The 18,830-nt window shown below is 38.6% G+C and overlaps 1 protein-coding gene across 3 annotated transcripts in view; it reads left to right on the top strand.

Moving 5' to 3' along the window:
• The window catches only part of PTK2 (protein tyrosine kinase 2), a 226,218-nt gene that overhangs the window by 26,862 nt on the left and 180,526 nt on the right, over window positions 1-18,830 (top strand). For all 3 annotated transcript variants that reach the window (XM_069780127.1, XM_069780125.1, XM_069780126.1), the window contains exon 3: window positions 15,794-15,820. The gene's annotated coding sequence lies outside the window, so the exon portion shown is untranslated. The remainder of the gene's footprint in view (window positions 1-15,793; window positions 15,821-18,830) is intronic.

Raw genomic sequence — 18,830 nt, 5'->3', positions numbered from 1 at the left:
TTTTTAAATTTCTTAATTTGGTATTTCAAAACAGTGTATTTAAGTATTTTCATATTTTAAGAAGGTAGAGTTGTGTTGGAAGTGTGTAAGGCAGTCTTGTGATCTTGGATATCCTGTTAAGCACCATGCTGTGCCCTTCATTTGCATCTTAGTGTTGCTTTTAAATTCAGAAGCTTTCTGGCATTGCTTTCGGTTTTCCTTAGCACTGTAAGAACTGAAGTGCTCTTTACAGCTGCTCAGGTAAGATTAAGTCTGAAAACTTATAAAAACATCCACTAAGGGGATGGGATTCATATGGCTAAATGGGATAGCAGGAAAAATTAATCTTTTTCTAGAGTTTCAGTTTTGGAAGAACTCTCAGGATGGGAAAGCCTTTGGACGGTGTACTTGAAGACCAGTACCAGATAGAGGTTTCCAGCTAATTCTCCAGCTATGGAGAATTTGTTGTAGTTTGTTTGTTTGATCAGGGAGACTTGTAATTGCACTATGGGAAAAAAAATGTGAGTCCGCTCTAAAAAAATTATGCATTTGCACAATGTGTGCTTGCAGACCCGAAAGACAATCACATCCTGGGCTGCATCCAAAGAAGCATGGCCAGCAGGTTGAGAGAGGTGATTCTCCCCCTCTACTCTGTTCTGGTGAGATCCCACCTGCAGTACTGCATCCAGCTCTGGGGTCCCCAGCACAAGAAAGACTCATGGACCTGCTAGAGCTGGTCCAGAGGAGGGCTGCAAAAATGGTCAAAGGGCTGGAACACTTCTGCTGTGAAGAAAGGCTGAGAGAGTTGGGGTGGTTCAGCCTGGAGAAGAGAAGGGAGAGACCTTATTGTAGCCTTTTGATATAGAAAGGGGGCTTTATGAGCAAGGCAGAGAGACACTTTTTACTGGGGCCTGTAGTGACAGGACAAGGGGCAATGGTTTTAAACTCAAAGAGGGTATATTTAGATTGCATATAAAAAAGAAATTTTTTACTGTGACGGTGGTGAGACTGGAACAAGTTGTCCGGAGAAGTTGTGGATGCCCCATTGCTGGAAGTGTTCAAGGTCAGGCTGGTCAGAGCTTTGAGCAACCTGATCTGGTGGAAGATGTCCCTGCCTGCAGCAGAGGGGTTGGACTTAGAAGATCTTTAAAGGTCCCTTCCCACCCAAACCATTCTCTGATTCCAGCCTTGCTGGGTTACTGGGGAATGCTTTAGGCCACTGACAGACCTGATCCAGCCAGATCTGCTACAGTGACATGAAAAGTTACTGCTCTGCTTTCTGGAGGTCTGAGCTGCCCAGTTTACCCCAAATTCCTCTAGAGGATTTCTGTGGATTTTCTCTTAGCTATAGAAATAGAGACACACTCCATATGTTTCCTTCTGCCCTCATGACTTTTGTCACTGCTCTGTGATTCAGGAATTGGGAGAAAGGAGATAAATGGACTTACTTAAATTGCATTCATGTGGCAGCAGGGTTAACATCCCTGTTGATTTAGGCTGAAAATAATTATTTCGTTCTTTGAGCTTCCTCTAGTTTGCTCTGAGCTTTCAGTATTCTGTTATTAAGAACTTGTGCATTTCTTATGTGGGGCTGTGGCAGACAAATACAAAGTAGAAATTATTTCAACTCCAAGTCTGTGACATGCTGTTAGCATATGCAGCCCGAAATTCCTTTGTACTGTCACAAATGCTTAGTTTGCAGAATGATGAAATAAATATTAACTGTACCAGAGCTGACACTGGAATAAGTGCACACTACAGTTCTTTAATTTGATCTCTTTCTGCATATCAGCAAAGATGTATGTATTCAGAAGTTCCTGAAATACTGGCATCCTTGTGCAGTAGCTGGATGATTTTGTGCCAGAAATATTTTAATGTTTTTGAGCAAATTTAAGTTCATGTCCACTCTGAACCTGATTAGATCTTGAACAGCTTGCACTGCAAATGAGTCTCTTTGTAATAATTATTGGCAATTTGAATAAGTTTTTTTAATTTGGACCTTAAGCCATTTTCTTTCTCATTTATGCTTCAAGCTTGAACTCAAATGATTTTTTGAGGGTGAGTTTTAGGATACCTTCATAAGCAATTCAGAGAGGGAAGATGGGGGAAAAGAGATCTTGATGAGCTCAGTGTTGTTTCAATATTGTGATTAATTTTTTAATAAGCATTGCATATGTATTCTGCATTTTATGGGGACAGAAGATGTTGTTACGAAGTATTCTAAATAACTTAGTGTGCTAGGAGTACCTGACACTTCATACATGATAAATTGAAAACTAGATCATAGTATAATTAAAAAATGTTCACTATCTTCATGTTACTGAGGTGGAAAGTGCATGAAACAACTGTCAGTTCAGTTATAGATAATCACTGTGACCAAGTTTAATTCTTTGTTCTCACTCTTACGGGATTTGGTGGCATCTGAATTCGTCCAAGTTGGATCAGGAGCGGAGAAAGCTGGATAGCTTTTTTTTGCTGGTCTTTCCTTCTTCCATGCCTAATGAATGATCAGAAAAGGAAAAGCTTTTTAGAGAATAGTCCTGAAATAATTTATGTTTGTTTGAAATAACAAAAGATGTGAGCTGGTGTTGGATTTTCAGGCAGATGGAATGGTGGGGTAACGAATAAACTACAATATCAGTGAAGATTTTAAAAAGCTTAATGTTTTTTCTTGGTTTAGGCTTTATTATTGTTGCTGTAATTTCCTACAGATTATGTTGTGGTACAAAAGATTTAAGTTTTACAGTCTCCTAGCACTCATTGCTGAGGCAGAAGCACACTTTTCTTCTGTATGCTTCTTTGTGGTCTTGAATTCTTATTTTTGTTCACTAAGTCCAACCTACACAGGGCTCTACCAAATACACTTATATAGTTACGATTTTTGTGGCTCTTTTCTGTTTATTCTTAAAGGATTACATGATTTTCTTTATTTCTGCCAATGCATGTTACAGCTAACTTGGCTTGCTGATAAGGAATCCTTATACATCAGCAGCATATGTATTCACCATTAGTACTGCATTTTATATATCAACAAAGCAAGTTCAGTTAAGATATAATTGTCCAAGTGTATACACTATATGATCCCATTGCATAAATGGAAAAAGCTGTTACTGAAATATGTCACTGTGTACATTTCAAGTGAAACAGCACTGTTTCTTAACATGACCAGCAGAAATAGTAAATTTCAGACTTTTTTTTAATAGTAGATGCATTTTGTATTGGAAAAGTATTTTTTTCCTAATAAGTCATGAATTTAAAATTCATTTTAAATAGATGTGTAATACTCTGCAGTACTTAAATACTTATCAGTCTAAGGTAAGTCAGACTTATTAAGGGACTTGGTGATTTTTAGCTAAGAAAGTAATGAGCATGTCTTGTGAACAGCACTCCGTCAGGATTCCTTTCCCCGCTGCTGCCCTTAAAATTAGCTTGTTAGTTATTTGTGAGGAAAATTGGTTTGACAGCCCTGAAGGCAGAAGTGTTCATTTCACAGTACAAATAGTGCCGTCATGCCACAGCCTTGGCCCTGGGATGACAAGAGCTGCTTCTTGGAGAACCAGCTCCAGTCTCGCCCCGGGACCATTTGGGTACTTCCAGCTGTGGGGCTGCCGGAGAGGGCTGGCTAGTAGATGTGTCTCCTGTAACGTGTTAACTTCTAGCTTCAAACTGTTGTGTGGACTCCCAAACATTTTTATACAGCAGCTTTCTGTCATTGTCTTCCAATATTCTGTGGATAATCTAATCAGTTTAAATTGAACCTTGATAAATTTTGGGTAAGGTTGTAAGCTGCTTGTTATCTCATCTGAGACAGCAGGGACCTGGAACTAGAACTTGTTCTGTTCTGACCCAATGTATTTAGCCAACCTGGTTTTGGCGAGGAACCTGCATATGAGATGTAAAGTGCATATAAATTGAGAGTTGTCTTTGCTGTCCTTGCTCTTTCTCCCTAGTGTCTGTGGAGTTTGTCAGTATTGTATGAAATAATATTTTATGAGATTTGACTTCAAAAATGGCAGTCATGGTTTGTGTAGGAAGCGCAGCTTGGGTTAGCTGCTGGGGAGGTAATGGCAGTGTTAACTAAAACCCACAGCTCTTAGACACAGTATTGAGTCTACAGAATATAGAGTTTATAGTATATCTAATGTTTGTCTGCCACCTAACATGTAATGAATCTTAAATCTTTTCTGCAAGTATTTCTGGTGGTCTTAATCTGTTTCATGCCAGAGGCAGAGGGAAATAACACTTTCGATTTTGTCAAATTAAGTTTTTACTGTGCATTAAATTGATTAAATAGAGCAGCAGATTAAGGCAAAAAATACTATCTTAATTGTAATTCAGGACTGATAGAATCTTAATGATGCCAAGCTGAAGTTTTTCAGTGGGTTTGTGGATATGAGAATCCATTAATCATATATGCTAGACTTCGTGTGCTACTGTATTAGAAACAAACTATGTGATGTGCTCACTGCTGATATGAGTAATGGCCGTGTTTGGAAGTCACAGCAAACAGAATATGGAAGTTGCATGCATGTTGTGTTCTGTCAAGCCAACTGGGTCTCTTGTTTGATCATGTTCTTGCACAGAACAGACATGTTGGGGGTTTTCCTTTTACACGAACGACTCTGTCTTTTGAGAGTTGCTCTCCGACGGCTACATGACAGAACCAATTAGGAGAAGAAAGCCTGTCTCATGTTGTGTACTGAAATTCTTCTGTCTGCAGTTTTGTTCCCCCACTACCCCCTTTTTTCCTTTGTAATGTGGTTTTCACCAGTCATTTCTTTTGGTTTCTTTGTCCTGGTGTACGTGTGTGTATTTTTTTTTCTTTTGTTGTTTTTTTCTGCCTGTGTTTCGTCCCTACCTTGCTTGTCATCTTTTTTTGCTGTCTTCATTCGTCCTCTATCTCTTTATCATCTGGAAAAGTGTATGAAAGGGGACAGAGAAACAGAGGAGAAGCTAAGGAAAAGATTTTTCTCTATTTCTGCTGGCACATCTGCTGTGTATTTTTGGGGGGGGAGGGCCCTCCCAACTTAACACAAGTACTGCTATCATGAAACATAGCAAGAACAATTAATTATGGCAGTTCAGATGAATGCATAATATATAGCTCTATAAGGACTCTTTTGCCTTTTCCTGATTTGTTGTCTTTATTTCTGTTGCCCCTAAATTCCTATTTAAAACCCTGAGGTAGGCTCTGTGTCTTTTTTGGCTTAAAAATGATTACGTATGCTTGTGCCACAACAGAAATAATGTTTGGTTTTGTCTCCTTGCTAATTCTCATTGCCCTGTGTCTGCTCTGTTCTTTGAATAAATTATTTGTCAGTCTAGATGGTTCTATATTCCTTTGTGACCTAGGTTTCAGAAAGCTTTTTTGACTTTTTCTTCCAAAAAGAAAAAAAACACCAGAATTACACTTTGCAGGATGTTGTTATTCCAAACAGTACAGTAGTTAGAAGCGTTGTAATCTCTGTTTTATACACCCTAAGATGAAACAAGATGACATTAAAGGGGTTATCCCTCTGCCTGTGGTGGTAAATTTACTGGAAGTTTGTCTAGGACACTGAGCATGCTGTCCTCAGTTCTCTGTTATTTCTTACATTGTTAAGATCCAGAACTCATGTCTCACTGGAGAACTGATTTCAGGCTCTCTGTAGCTCTGGCTGCAAATGCCCCTTAGAAACCATATGCTTGTGGAAATGCCCATTTGTTGTAAAGGGATGTTATGCCTCACTTTGGGAACAAGCTCAAACTGCAGCAAAATTTTTCTCCATCCATAGTATTGCTATTAGACTAAGGAAACACAAATATTCTTGTTAAAAATAGATTTCATCTTGTTTATTTGGGCAGATTCCTGTACAGAACAAAACTTCTGCAGCTGCTGTCAAGCTGGCTTTGAATGCCTTGCAGTAATCCCATTGAGATCAATAAAACATTTTATTTTTTAGGCACTAAGTAAGTTAATCTTTTCATGCATGCAATTGTTAACTAGTAAGGGCCCTTTTTTCTTAAGTACTATGTATGTGCAAAGGTGATAATCTTCTCTTAAACTTTTGACAAACTACTTTGTGTGTGTGTTCTTTACTGAAAAGCTGTCCTTTAAACTTTTTCCCTCTCCCTCCCTTCTGGCTGCATTGATTATCTTCAACCTTCTTTCATTCATCTTGAATGTTCTATAACTTCAAATGAAAAAACTTAGAACTTCTAGCTTCTGAAAAACTGCTCTAACAATGGAATCCATGTGTGGGCTATAACCATGGAAACAGCATAATTTTACAGTGGTGGAACATGAAGGGAAATGACTCTCCCAACTTTCTAAGAATTTGTCTTTAAAAAACAAAAACAAACCCCCCAAAACCAAACCAAAACACAAACCAACCAAACAAAAAAACCTTACAAAATACTGCTTTAGTATTCTAAAAAGAAACTTCAGGTGTTTTGGTTTTTTTTGGGAGGGGTGTGGGTGTTACATTTAGTCTGTTACTCTAAATCTTTTTAACTGGTTACCTTTTTAAAAACAAACCAAGCCCCCCATGCCCCCCTAAAAAAACACCCAAGAAAGCAGCTTTCTCTTACATTGTAGTCTGGGATGTGTAGCTCCATTTGAGTAATTTTTCAGTATTTTGCCCTAAATACTTTTTTTCCCTAATTCTTTCCTGTTCTTGGTTGTGTTCTTTTCTGTACCTGGAAAAACATTTATTTTACGTTCCGAAACATCTACATGCTCTTGCTGAGTTCCTGTCATACCTAGAGTGCAAAACAGCTTTACTGGCATGCAGTGCTTTGTATTTGAGTACAGGAACTATAAAATCATGTCACCTTTTGAAAACGTGGGTGACTTGTGGTGGCATACTGCATGTCATGAGTCCATCATGGAAAATGACAACGGAAATTCAATGACAGCCAGCAATGTCAAGACAATGTTTTTTGAGAAAAAAATTCCACTGAACTTGCCACTTTTAAGAACAAGCACTCTGTAGTACAAATAGGGGATCACTAGACACATATAGAGTGCATGTCTACAGCTTTCCCTAAGCTTGCCTGAGGGCCTGAATTGTTAGGTTCATAAAATGTCACAGTATTTCCATCAGGATCACATGATCTTGGGTCATAGTGCTGCAGATATTCCTGATAGATCTGAACCAGATGTCCCTCCTTAAACACCTTAAGCTGTTTTAAAGTTTCCTGGGCTTGTTCAGAGTTAAACAGTTTTATTTTGCAGTAAGCCATTAAAGGATAAGAACATTCCTACAATGTTGCTGACATATTCTTAAAACAGCCCTTCTGATTGAGTAGGTATTCTTACAGTTTATGTCTAAAGCTTGTGGCTGACCTACGTCTTCATAGAGCTGTGACAGGGACTTTAAGAACACAAGAATCATAGAATCATTTAGGTTGGAAAAGACCCTTAAGATCATTGAGTCCAACTGTAAACCGAACACTGCCAAGTCCACTACTAAACCGTGTCCCTAAGCACCACATCTACAAGTCTTAAATCCCTCCAGGGATGGTCACTCAACCACTTCCCTGGGCAGCCTGTTCCAATGCTTGACAAACCTTTTGGTGAAGAAATTTTTCTTAATATCCAATCTAAACCTCCCCTGGCACAACTTGAGTCCATTTCCTCTTGTCCTATCGCTTGTTACTTGGGAGAAGAGACTGACACCCACCTCACTACAACCTCCTTTCAGGTAGTTGTAGAGAGCAATAAGGTCTCCCCTCAGCTGCCTCCTCTCTGGGCTAAACCACCCCAGTTCCCTCAGCCGCTCCTCATAAAACTTGTTATCCCGACCCTTCACCAGCTTCGTTGCCCTTCTCTGGACATGCTCCAGCACCTCCATGTCTTTCTTGTAGTGAGGGGCCCAAAACTGAACACAGTATTCAAGGTGCTGAGTACGGGGGGATGATCACTTCCCTAGTCCTGCTGGCCACACTATTTCTGATAAAGAGATGCTGCTGGATGAGACCAGCGATCCTCCAGCCCAGCAGTGTGGCTCTGTGGCAGCAGAAGGCATTGTTCTTCACGTAAGAGTTTGCACGCTTGGCCCTATATTTCCTTGGCATCCCCATTGTGTCAGGGATGCCAGCTGGTACCTCCGTTACTGGTCCTTGTCATCTTTCCTTGTCAACCTCCTGTGAAGCGAAGTATCTTTGACCTTGCTGATGGTACCTGCCTCCACACTGTTCCCTAGCAGGAGCCTCAGGAAGCTCACTGCTAGCTGTGAAGAGAGGCACTGTTACTGGTTTGAAGCTAATCCCCAGCAGTTTCCTAAAATGTCTCCTACTACTCATACTGGCAAGATTTGATGAACAGTTGTGCTGCATTGATTTGCTTTTCCTTTTTCTCTGCCCCCCCCCCCCCATCCTGCCTTTGCAAGCTGTGGTTGTATTCACCATGAGCCTCATGTCCTCCCAGGTTTTGCAGTCTGGCCTCACATAGCAGCTGCTCCATCCCTTGATCACTTCAGCTGCCCTGCTCTAGACATTCTCTAACTCCCCTTTGTATTCCTTCTGGTGCAGAGACCAGAACTGAACACAAAATGTGGATGCTTTATTGTTTTATACAGTAATATGCTTAAGTACCACATTTTCAGTACACTTCCTAATGACACACAATGTTTTACTGCCTTTTTTTGGTCAGCTGCTACACTTGGAGCTGATGATTTCAGAGAAAACAGTGACTCAGCCTTCCTCCTGCAGTTGGAACTGGAGAAAGTGCAAGTGTTAAGTGGTTAAGGAGGTATTGCTCAGAATATTTTTCCCCTAGATGCATTATACCAGATCTACATGTTGAAGTGTATCTGCTCTATTTTAGCAATTTACTGCATTTTGTGAGATCCTTCTGGATTCTTTTTTCCAAGTGGCATGGCTTTTGCCTACCTGTAAGAGTTCGTTATCACCTGCAGACTTGAAGATTTCACCTACCCATTTTGTGATGCTGAGTAAAACCAACTCTTGGGGACCCTGCTCTAGTCTATTCTCTATCCATACATCTCCTCTCCATAGGCAAAAGGTATATATAGTACTTGTGTAGATATTGAGAATAAACTTGTATCTGAGTTGCTCAGATACTGCATGTTCTGTAACTTGGTGTGTAATGAGATTGATCCCACCTGCCCTGAGTAATGATTGAGTAATTTCTCTTGTTCTTCTTAACCTCCTTCAATGTAGCTTCCACCAGAACTCTTTTGTTTAATATCTTACTGTTGAGTATGCCTGGTCTAAAATTTGGCTACTGGTGGCTGGGTAGGTAACTTTGTGGACATGCTCAATGATGTGGTGTAAATGAATTTGAAGCTTCCAGGTGCATGCCCTTCTAGTTCAGGGCAGAGCTCAGCTGAGATGAGGGAACATGCATGTGGATTACTCTCAGCATCTTAATCAGAATTTGGATTTTTTCAATTTCAAACCCTAGTATTTAAGAACCATAAGCAGAGTGATTTACAAGGAACTTCTCTCAGTGGGAGAGGGGAAATTGTGATTGGAAAGTGTTGAAAGATGATTTTTTTTTTTTTGTAAATCCTATAAACTAAGGAGACTAAATATTGCTGTTGTTTTTAAATCACAGTGGGCGGGAAGCAGAAGGCAGGTATAAACAGAAGACTGGGGGCAATGAGAAGAATGCAACAGTTAATTAGCTATTGATTTGTGAATTTGTCAGTTATGGAAGCAGATGTAAACTGAACGTGTTCTTGAGGTACAGGACAAGTTAGCTGACACTGACACTTGTACTGCTGTAATAACATTATGCTCATGTGTGTTTAAAGCTATTTGAGGTATGTCACATATGGTGGTGATCATACTGTAAATGTGCCTAGTACCTATTTTGTCAACCAAACTTTATCTGAAAAAACCCTTTGTGTTGGTACTTCAGTTGGTCCTCTAACTTCTCATTGCCTTAGTTTTGTGTTGCTTTTGTGTTTCAGACGCAGCTGGTTGCATTAAAACTAGTAACTGGTTAAGCAAAACTTCTCAAAAATATGACATAGGCTGTGCATGTTTCCCAAGGAGGGTCTCATAGTGGTTCATTCTTGGCTGCTTGCTACTTAACCTTTTCAACAGACATAAATGAAAGCATTAAATCATTACTGCTGATATTTGCAGTTGAAGCACAGATTTAAACAAAGATAATAAAGGACTACAGTGTAACGTGGATCTCCTGTGAAGTAGAGTTGTAAACAAAAGATGTGTGGGTTTTGTACACTGTATTTCTGATCTGGCCAAAGCACAAAAAAATGCTGGCAAGTTTTGTGAATGGAGGTGTCTGTCCTATAACTGTCCCACTCCATGTCTTCCTGTGGTAACAGATAAAAATTTGCAGTTAATGCTGGATATTCAGCTGCTGCTGTGCCTAAGGCAAATGCAGTAAATATGTCAATAGGTGAAAAAACTCCATCTAAGTAAGCAAATAATATTTTTAGTGCTGTTATGATTGACATATGAATACTGTGTCAGGTATTGGTGTTTACAAATCGGGGAAGCTACTAAAAGCAAGAACAGTTTGAGCATTTAAAGAGTTGTAAGGTTGATCAAAGGTTTAGAAAAATGGGCCTTTATAGTGATCCACTTGTACCTCCCATTTTACATAGCTAATATAAGATTTTGAGTCGCTCTTTAAAATTGCCCTGAGGTAGCCTTAATGGGAAATGATATAATAAAGGGCTGTTGACATTCAGCTCTGCAGATTGCTAAATTAGAAGTAGGTTAGATTTAGGTTAGAATTAAAGGATGCATTTCTAATGATGAAGGAAAAAAATACATATATGAAACAATCTAATTGGTGGTTTATGCAGTCTTTTAATCATGTTATAAAACTTTTTAACAGCTTTTCCTTAGTGGGTGTGTTGTCAGAATGAATTCATCATATGTCCAAGGTCTTTGCTTGATAGATGGGTGATCATGGATAAATCCTTCAGTTTCTCAACAAATGTAATTTTACAAAGCAGTTTTTTTTGAAAGGTGACTTGTGTTTTCTACTTAGTTACTTGCTCTTTAAAAAAAGAAAAATATTTTTACATAGATTATAAGATCTCAGCATCATTAAAGATTAGAGGAACATCCAGCTGCCTTTTTAGCCTGCCAGAGAATAATAGGAAGGGAGACTTCCAGGCTGTTGAATCCAGTCTGCAAGACAACATTCTTCAGCATCAGTCACACAGGCTAAAAGCTGAATATGTGCATGTATTCCTAAACGGTTTTCATATCGGTAGATAAATGGGAAAATAGCATCTTATGTTGTGTCTGTGATGATATTCCTCGTTCAGTTGGAAGGATCGTTGTCAAATGATATGTGCTACTCGGCTTCCTGGAGACTGTGGTCTGTGGTTCTTTGTGTGCTGCAAGCCTTTACTCTTCACTGGAATGAGAGATCTGTTCATGAACTGAGTGTCTAAATTCATTTCAAGGGAATACTGTTAGGCTAGAGGCAGTCAGTTACTGCTACAGGAGACCAGGATTAAATTTCTTGTGGTCTGCTGCTTACCACAGCTCTGGAAAGGGATCAGTGCTGCAGATGGGGTGAGAGTCTAAGCCTCTGTAGTTGTCCATGAGGCCATATTCTCATCTTACCTTGAGGTAGGAACATGAAGCTCACAAAATATTCCTGTTTTCAATGATTAGATGTTACTCTTGGAAAGAAGATTTAAAGTTGTGGCTCCATTTCCAAGAAAACATTTGAGGAGACTGCAATGCAAAATGCATAGTTTCATAAAAACAAATACAGTGTTAGAACTATCTGGTACTTAAGGCATCCATAAATCATAGGAAAAGCTATTTGTGACAGGGTCCACAAAGCCTGTTTGAGGACTATACTGCCCCAAATCATCTCAATGGGTAGAGAAGTAACAGTAGTATTCTTCCTTTAAAATTACAGTCTTTTTTTGTTCCTCAGTGAATTCATATAGATAATTGGTTTACTTGGTAAGTTTGCTTTGGCTGAGGAACCTTCTTATTTTGTAGCACCTCTAATGTTATTACAGCTCCTTTCCTGTTCTGTTATTGTCATCCGTGTATGGTATTACAGACACCTTGGTTGGAAAGGACCTCTTGAGGCCATCTGCTCCATCCTCCCAATATCTATTTGGGGTAAAAACAGTTTTCCTTGAGAACTGGTAACCTTTACAAGGTATGTAAGAGTTTGTAAAGAATATGGTCCGAAAATTATTTTTCTTTCTGCCTAGTCAAACTGACAGTTTGCTCCCTATCTAGTAGTATGGTAAGACATGTAAGACTATAAATGCAGAGCATGGGTGATCCCTTGAAAGTATCAGTAGGACCAGAAGCGCATGAAACCTTATTAATTTTTAATTTCACTTTGAAGAACTACTTTGGAGCAGATAGGAAATGTAAGGTTGGTTCATGTTGTACATGTTGTGTAAAAAACACAGCTGTGTAAAAAACACAGCTGTGTAAAAAACACAGCTGTAAAAATTGTGTGACAGTGTTCACATGCATTCAGGAAATGAGCTGTGGGAGAAAAGTCAGTCCAGACCCCCATTGCGTGAGCGAATCCTCACCAACAGGACAGCTCCCCCAAATGCTCTCAAGTCTCTCCTTATAGTCACAAACCAGATTAGGACCCTAACTTCTGTTTTTTCCCTTCAAATCTCAGCACTGAATGACTTTCTCCTGTATAGAGATCTGAATGCTATAATGTCCTTCGAAAAGGGAAAGGTTTTGCACAGCAAAGAAGGCAAGTTTGTAAACGTGATCTGAAATGAGTACCTGCCTAAATGCATAGTCTTAATTTACTTCTCAGTGGATGAAGCTTTAAAAATGTTGCCAGAATCCACTAATCTTTTTTTCAGTGTTAGATGTTCAATGAAAAACCATATTTGGAGAGTAAAGCTAGGCAGTTTCAAGCCAGAAAAGATGAGAGTGAGCTGGGGAGACAGCGTAAACCCAAGGGTAAGAAATACCAGAGTTCCTGATGTGACTCTGCCGCTAACAGAAACATGTGAAGGTAATGAACGTTTCACGTACTGTTGTGGTGTCTGGGCACACACACACATACACACAAAAGTGGAATTGTTACTTTTATCTTTGGAATCATGACAGTGTTTGCTTCATTTATGCTATAATGAGTTGATATTTCTGTAGTGGCTGGTGTTTCCCAGAATTAAGATGCATTAGCCTATAGAGGACTTTCTCTTTAAGGGTAATCTTTCAAAAATATGATACAAATAACTTGCGAAGTGCATTTATCAGTCTACTCAAAATTGCATATGACCTTTAGGCTTCAATTTCTTTTGTCCTGCTTGTTTTTAAATCTAGTGTGTGTCAGTTGATGGTAGAAAATTGTCTCTCTTACACTAAATTGTATTAGAAGAATGTGTACTTGCAGGAAGTTGTTCAGTATACTTGTCCCAGAGGTGTAGTATCTCGTCAGTTAATGCACTTATGGAACTAATTTGCAGTGGAACATGGAAGTAAGAAATCATTACAGTGTTTGACTTAAATACAGTAATGGTGCTGTTCATGTAGGTACCCCATTTAGGTAGGTCCCAGTGCAGTAACGGGATCTATGTGAATGTTGGTGCATGTGTGGGGAGAGATCACAGTGGAAACAGTGGCCCAGGTGTTAGGGACAAACACTAGAATATAATCAAGTCTTTTGTAAGTTAAAAATATGTATGTGTCTTAGCTGCAGAGCTTTCCCTGGAGGTGTTTGAAATTGCATGGCTAAGTTCCTGGAATGTAAATTAATGTTTTTTGCCTATCTGTGTGTACATGATAATGTATTTTTCTGGTGGTTATGTTTACCGTTATTTTCTTGAAATCTATTGTGTAGGCACACTTAACCAAATAGTCTGCTTCAAGATTAATAAATGCTGTGATAACGTATTTCCAATACATCAAGAATTAGAAGAAAATTTTAACACAGCTCCTAATTTTTTGTAGTAACTTAAAATTTTCAATGTTCTTTAATTATAAAAGGAATTTAGAGGTTAGTTTCTATCACTGTAGGAAAATTAAAATCAAATATGGTATTTTCTACTCTGCAATTTTAGTTGTTTTGGTCGGGTGAGTGGCTACAGTTGCTCCTATTGTGTATTCTAGTGACAAGCAGGAATTTTTTTGCGACTTTATGAAAAAGTGCACGAAAACTATCAAACATGTATAAACAGACAAAAAGATGTAACCTTTCTCTTTATTTAACTTTCCAAATAATTGTCACTGCAACATATTTTCCTGCTGGAAGAAGGCTCTGTTCCATATGCGCTGATCTGGATTCTGTGCAGGAGCTGTTGCAGGAGGCAACTTGAGGTTTTTCCTTCCTGCAGTTTATGCATCTTCTTCCTGTCTTGTTTTCTCCTATGTCAAGACATTTCTTATTACATAAGGTGGTTTTGTTCATAAGCAGACAGCACGATGAGCATCTTTAAAATGTACCTTATTATCTTTTTAAACTTTATATGTTCTACCAGAATAAAGTATGCAATATTTTCTCTATTTTTTGTGGTGTCCTATTGCTATTTTCATTTTCTGTTTTAACTGTGTTTCAGCTTTGTGTGTTGCCATTTCCTTGTCACCTCAGAGTACTACAGTTCATGTTTGAAATTTTTAGTAGGCTGCCTTTGAACTTTAGGTGTAATTCTCTCTGGTATTCAAATTTTATCATGTTTTGCAGCCACAAACATGGATTGTAAATGAAAGCAAGCATGATGTTAAGAATCTGTTGGTGGGAGCGGGGCTAATAAATTTATGAAGCCTTGTTATTTCTTCTAATACGTAGCAAAGCAGTGACCATCTGCCCTGATAATCTCTGAATCTGTTCCAGTTGCTACTTCTATGGGTAAAGTTCAATTTGCACGTGGATTTTTGTACCCAATACAACAATTTTATTACTCAACATTGCTGTCTCTTTGTAACCAAACAACTGTGCAGACCTTTTTCTTAGGTTCAGTTCAGTTTCTTACTCACTTGTTTTACTAGTTCTCCTTTCTCATCACCCCATACCTGTATTTATTTCAGCTTTTGTTAACCCCTTGATGTGTGTCTCTAGTCCTCGTCCTTACAGGCTTTGAGTAATCCTTGCTTTCTAGTTCTTTGTGGGTTCTATTTTCTGTTCTGAACTCTCATCAGCACTTCAAGTCCCAGTTATGATCACGTGTACTGAGATGACAAGTAGATGTAGGAAAAGCAGGCAGAAGGAATATAATGAATTATAGTTTACCTATTTAGGAAAATTTAATGTATATGCATTTATACCTTAAAGAAACATAGGTATAATTTTTAATATCTATTTAGACTGAGACAGTGGTTCTTCTAAGTTGATTGCAGCTTAAGACAGCCTTGGCATTCAACATAAAAATGTTCAGCAACTGTGTCTCATGTGCCTCAGTGACAAAAATCAGTCTCCTTTATTTCTTCTGTTTCATACTTACCCATTTGTAAGCTTGGCTACCTTTTCTCTAAAGGTTTAAGAATAAAGAAAACATACAATAATGTCCTCTTCATATGCAAAGACTCAACCTGACACTTTCAGCTCTGAAATTATGTAGGTGATAATGGTGAAATCCATATGTAACACTTTAATTTGTACTTAGTGACCTGTATTCTGCTGTAGTAATTACACTCATTGCCTAGCAGTATAATCTTTGTCCTTCAGTTCGGTGGGCAAAACGTAATCTTGTTAATGAACAGGGTGAGACAAGGAAAATGCGTTTTATTTGCATGTGGCATGCCTAGCAGCTAGCAAATTGTTTCAGATAATGTGCTTTATTAAATAAGTACAGACTTGCAGAAAAAATGATTATGCCAGTGCAATTTTAGAGCTATTTTTCCTTCTGTTTCTAAATGTGTTTCTTTATCGTTACAGATATTTCAAGACTTCCCTTGCCAGCAGGTAAGTTCTCTTCTTTCATTTATGTCTTGATGTGACAGCAGGCAGCTTTTTCAGGGCTTGCTTGCAATGTAGTCATGCTTTTATATAATCGGAATATCGGTTCTCATTGGCACTGTCATGGTACTTAGTCATGTGGGGATCTGAGGTCAAAACAAAACCTGTTGAGGTACAGATTTTTTTTACATTTAAATAGTGTATTTTGACAAGGGGAGGAGGTAACTGAGATATATTTATATGCAGTTGTTAAATATGCATGTGATATAGTTAATGCTTAAAACGAATCAGCACAGTGTGTGATGCAGCTGTCAGAAGAACAGATAAGGAGCAGACGCAAATAGTATTAATGGTGAATCAGAGGGACAATGTGCAAGGAAATGTGGATGTGTGGTTTATGGGGGAAGGAATCTTCCCAGGTGGTAGTAGGGAAGGTGACATACATTTTCATTTGGCTGGCGACACAGGTGGCTTGTGCTGGAGCTGGAAATATCCCTCTGCTCTGTTGGATGCTGTGTCTTCTATCAGTGGTGTTTAAAAATGAAAAAAAAAAAACCAACAAAAAAGCCCCCACCAACCCAACCAAAAAAACACAGAAAAATGACAACAAAACCCAACCCCATTGACCTGATTTTTAAAAATAGCAGGTTTTTTTTGATACATTTGATCTTTATCCACGTATTAAGCTTTATAAATTCACTTGTGCTGTGGGCTCAAGTTGTGGCGTAGAGCTCAGAATGAAGATATCTTCTGTTCTGTAGCATTTTGTCCGTCCATTCACCATTTGTAATGTGAATTCTAGAATCATAGCTGTAGTATGTGTAGTATACTCCTGGCTGAGCAAGGGATTGGATGTTCATTATCAGGCCTGCTGCCTTTTGCCCTTACTCTGCGTTGGTGATTTTGCTTATGTATCCATTCTTTTATTTCTTCTTACTGAGATGTACTTCATATCTGTCCACAAAATACCTTTTTACAAGTGTCTATCTAAAGTATAACGGTACTTAGTCAATACGAATCTGCTCTGGAGGTAGTTGCTCTTTCCCGTTTGAATCAAATGGCAATTTCAGTTAAAAGCTTGATAGTTGATACGCTGTCATCTTTCCACACGAACTTTAGAGTGGCTGTTCTGGAAGAAATCATGTTTGCTTGAAGCATGAAGAGAACTCTAAATGTGGAAGAAGTTCTCTTTTAAGGAGAACAACTTTAAAATGATTTTGAGTGCTGAGAGTGTTTGTCAGGAAGGCGAGTACTTGTGGAGAATATTGGAAAAATAAATGCCTGGTGGTTGGGTCAGGCTGATGGGAAGATAAGGGTGGCTGTGTTTTGTTTTGTTTTGTTTTTTTTTTTCTGCAGCTTCTAAAACAATGATGTGTGGTGAAACTTCTTCCGAGTTTCCATTTGGGACTTGAAGAGTTTGGTACTGTGAATCTGAGTCACAATGAGACTATTCTTTTCAATTTGGGCATGTGTGTGGGAGTGTCCTAACTGTACTTTTTAGCTGTGTCATTAAAGTACTGATAGAAGGCAAAAATTTGCCCAGGGATTTGAAAAGGTAACCTTTTTCCATGGTATGGCAAGAGGCCTTTATAGAGGGTAGAAAAGCTGTATACCACGGCTTGCCTATAGCAGGGATTTGACACTGATAAGCAAACTAAGGAAACCTGTTTTAAAAAATGCTTAAAATATTATCAAAAGAGAAGGATGTGTCAAATGGAGTCCCACAGAGGTTTGACTTGCCCTGTGGTATTATGGTATTTCCATTAATGACCATGATGATAGACTTTATGTGCCTATTTAATCTGCCAGTAGCACCAATACAAAAAGAGTTACAAGCACATTGGATGAGGGGATTAAAATTTAAAAGAAATTTGACAAATTGGAGAAATAGCCAGGATAAAAGATATAATACATTTGAATAAAGATGAAGTTCTACATTCAAATGGGAAGTTTTAATCATCAGAACTCGTATTTGCAATAAATAACGGTATTTTCTTATTTCAAGTTTTGAAGAACTTTTATCTTTTTTTTTTTTTACTGGGTGCCACTTTTAGCAATGGAGAACAGATGTCACTAAAAATGCTCTTGCTTTTGCCACCTGGTTTTAGTACTCTTAAATTTGCATCATAATGTGGGGGCTCTGGCAATGTTTGAAGATTTTGCAGTAGGGAGAAGACTACTTGGAATGGTCTTTATTGTAGTGTCTTGTTTGAGGTTATATTACATGTAAATTTGTTAGTCAGTGGTATACCACAGTCATCCAGAACATTGCCTTTTTGGTTTGATTTCATAGCAAAATCTTCATGTGAAGAAGGATTGTTTGTGTGCTGTTGAATGCATTAGTTGATTAGGTTGTTAGTTAAATCATTACTCAGGAGAGTTATCCTATATTAATCTGTATCACTGCTTTGAAGTCTATGGGTAACTTGGTTTTTTACTACTTTGTGATTGAGGCCATGGATATGAGCATAGAGAATTTTTTTTAATGTGAACCAGTAGGGGCTTGGTGGGCAACTTGCTAAAATACTGTAATTTGAAAGCCAGATAGAGAACACAGTACGCCTGTCTGTATATGAAGTTATCTTTGAACATGAGTGTGTTCACAGTATGGCTGGAGGAATGAAAGACTGGTTTCCTTTGGTAAATACAGTTAAACTTTATCTGTTGGCACTGTTGGGATTAAAAACAATGCTTCCTGCATTTTGTCACCCTCTGAATTTAAAACAGGTATAACATCTGTGTGATGTAGGTGACTCTTCTTTAGACTTGGTCCTTTGTTCTTGATCCTGTAGTGCACATAAGTATTCATTACCAGAATCAAGAAATAGTAAGGAAGCAAAAAGCTATACCAACGAACTATACCAATGTTATGGGTTTGTGTGGTGTGGGGTTTTTTTTGGTAGCAGGGGAGGGTCTGCAGGGGTGGCTCCTGTGAGAAGCTGCTAGAAGCTTCCCCAGCTCCAAGTCGGACCCACCTCTGGCCAAGGCCGAGCCCATCAGTGACAGTGGTAACACC

Source organism: Haliaeetus albicilla, chromosome 3 (genome assembly GCF_947461875.1).
Source record: "Haliaeetus albicilla chromosome 3, bHalAlb1.1, whole genome shotgun sequence".
In the NCBI taxonomy this organism is placed as follows: Eukaryota; Metazoa; Chordata; class Aves; order Accipitriformes; family Accipitridae; genus Haliaeetus; species Haliaeetus albicilla.
This window is presented reverse-complemented; position numbering and strand designations above follow the sequence as displayed.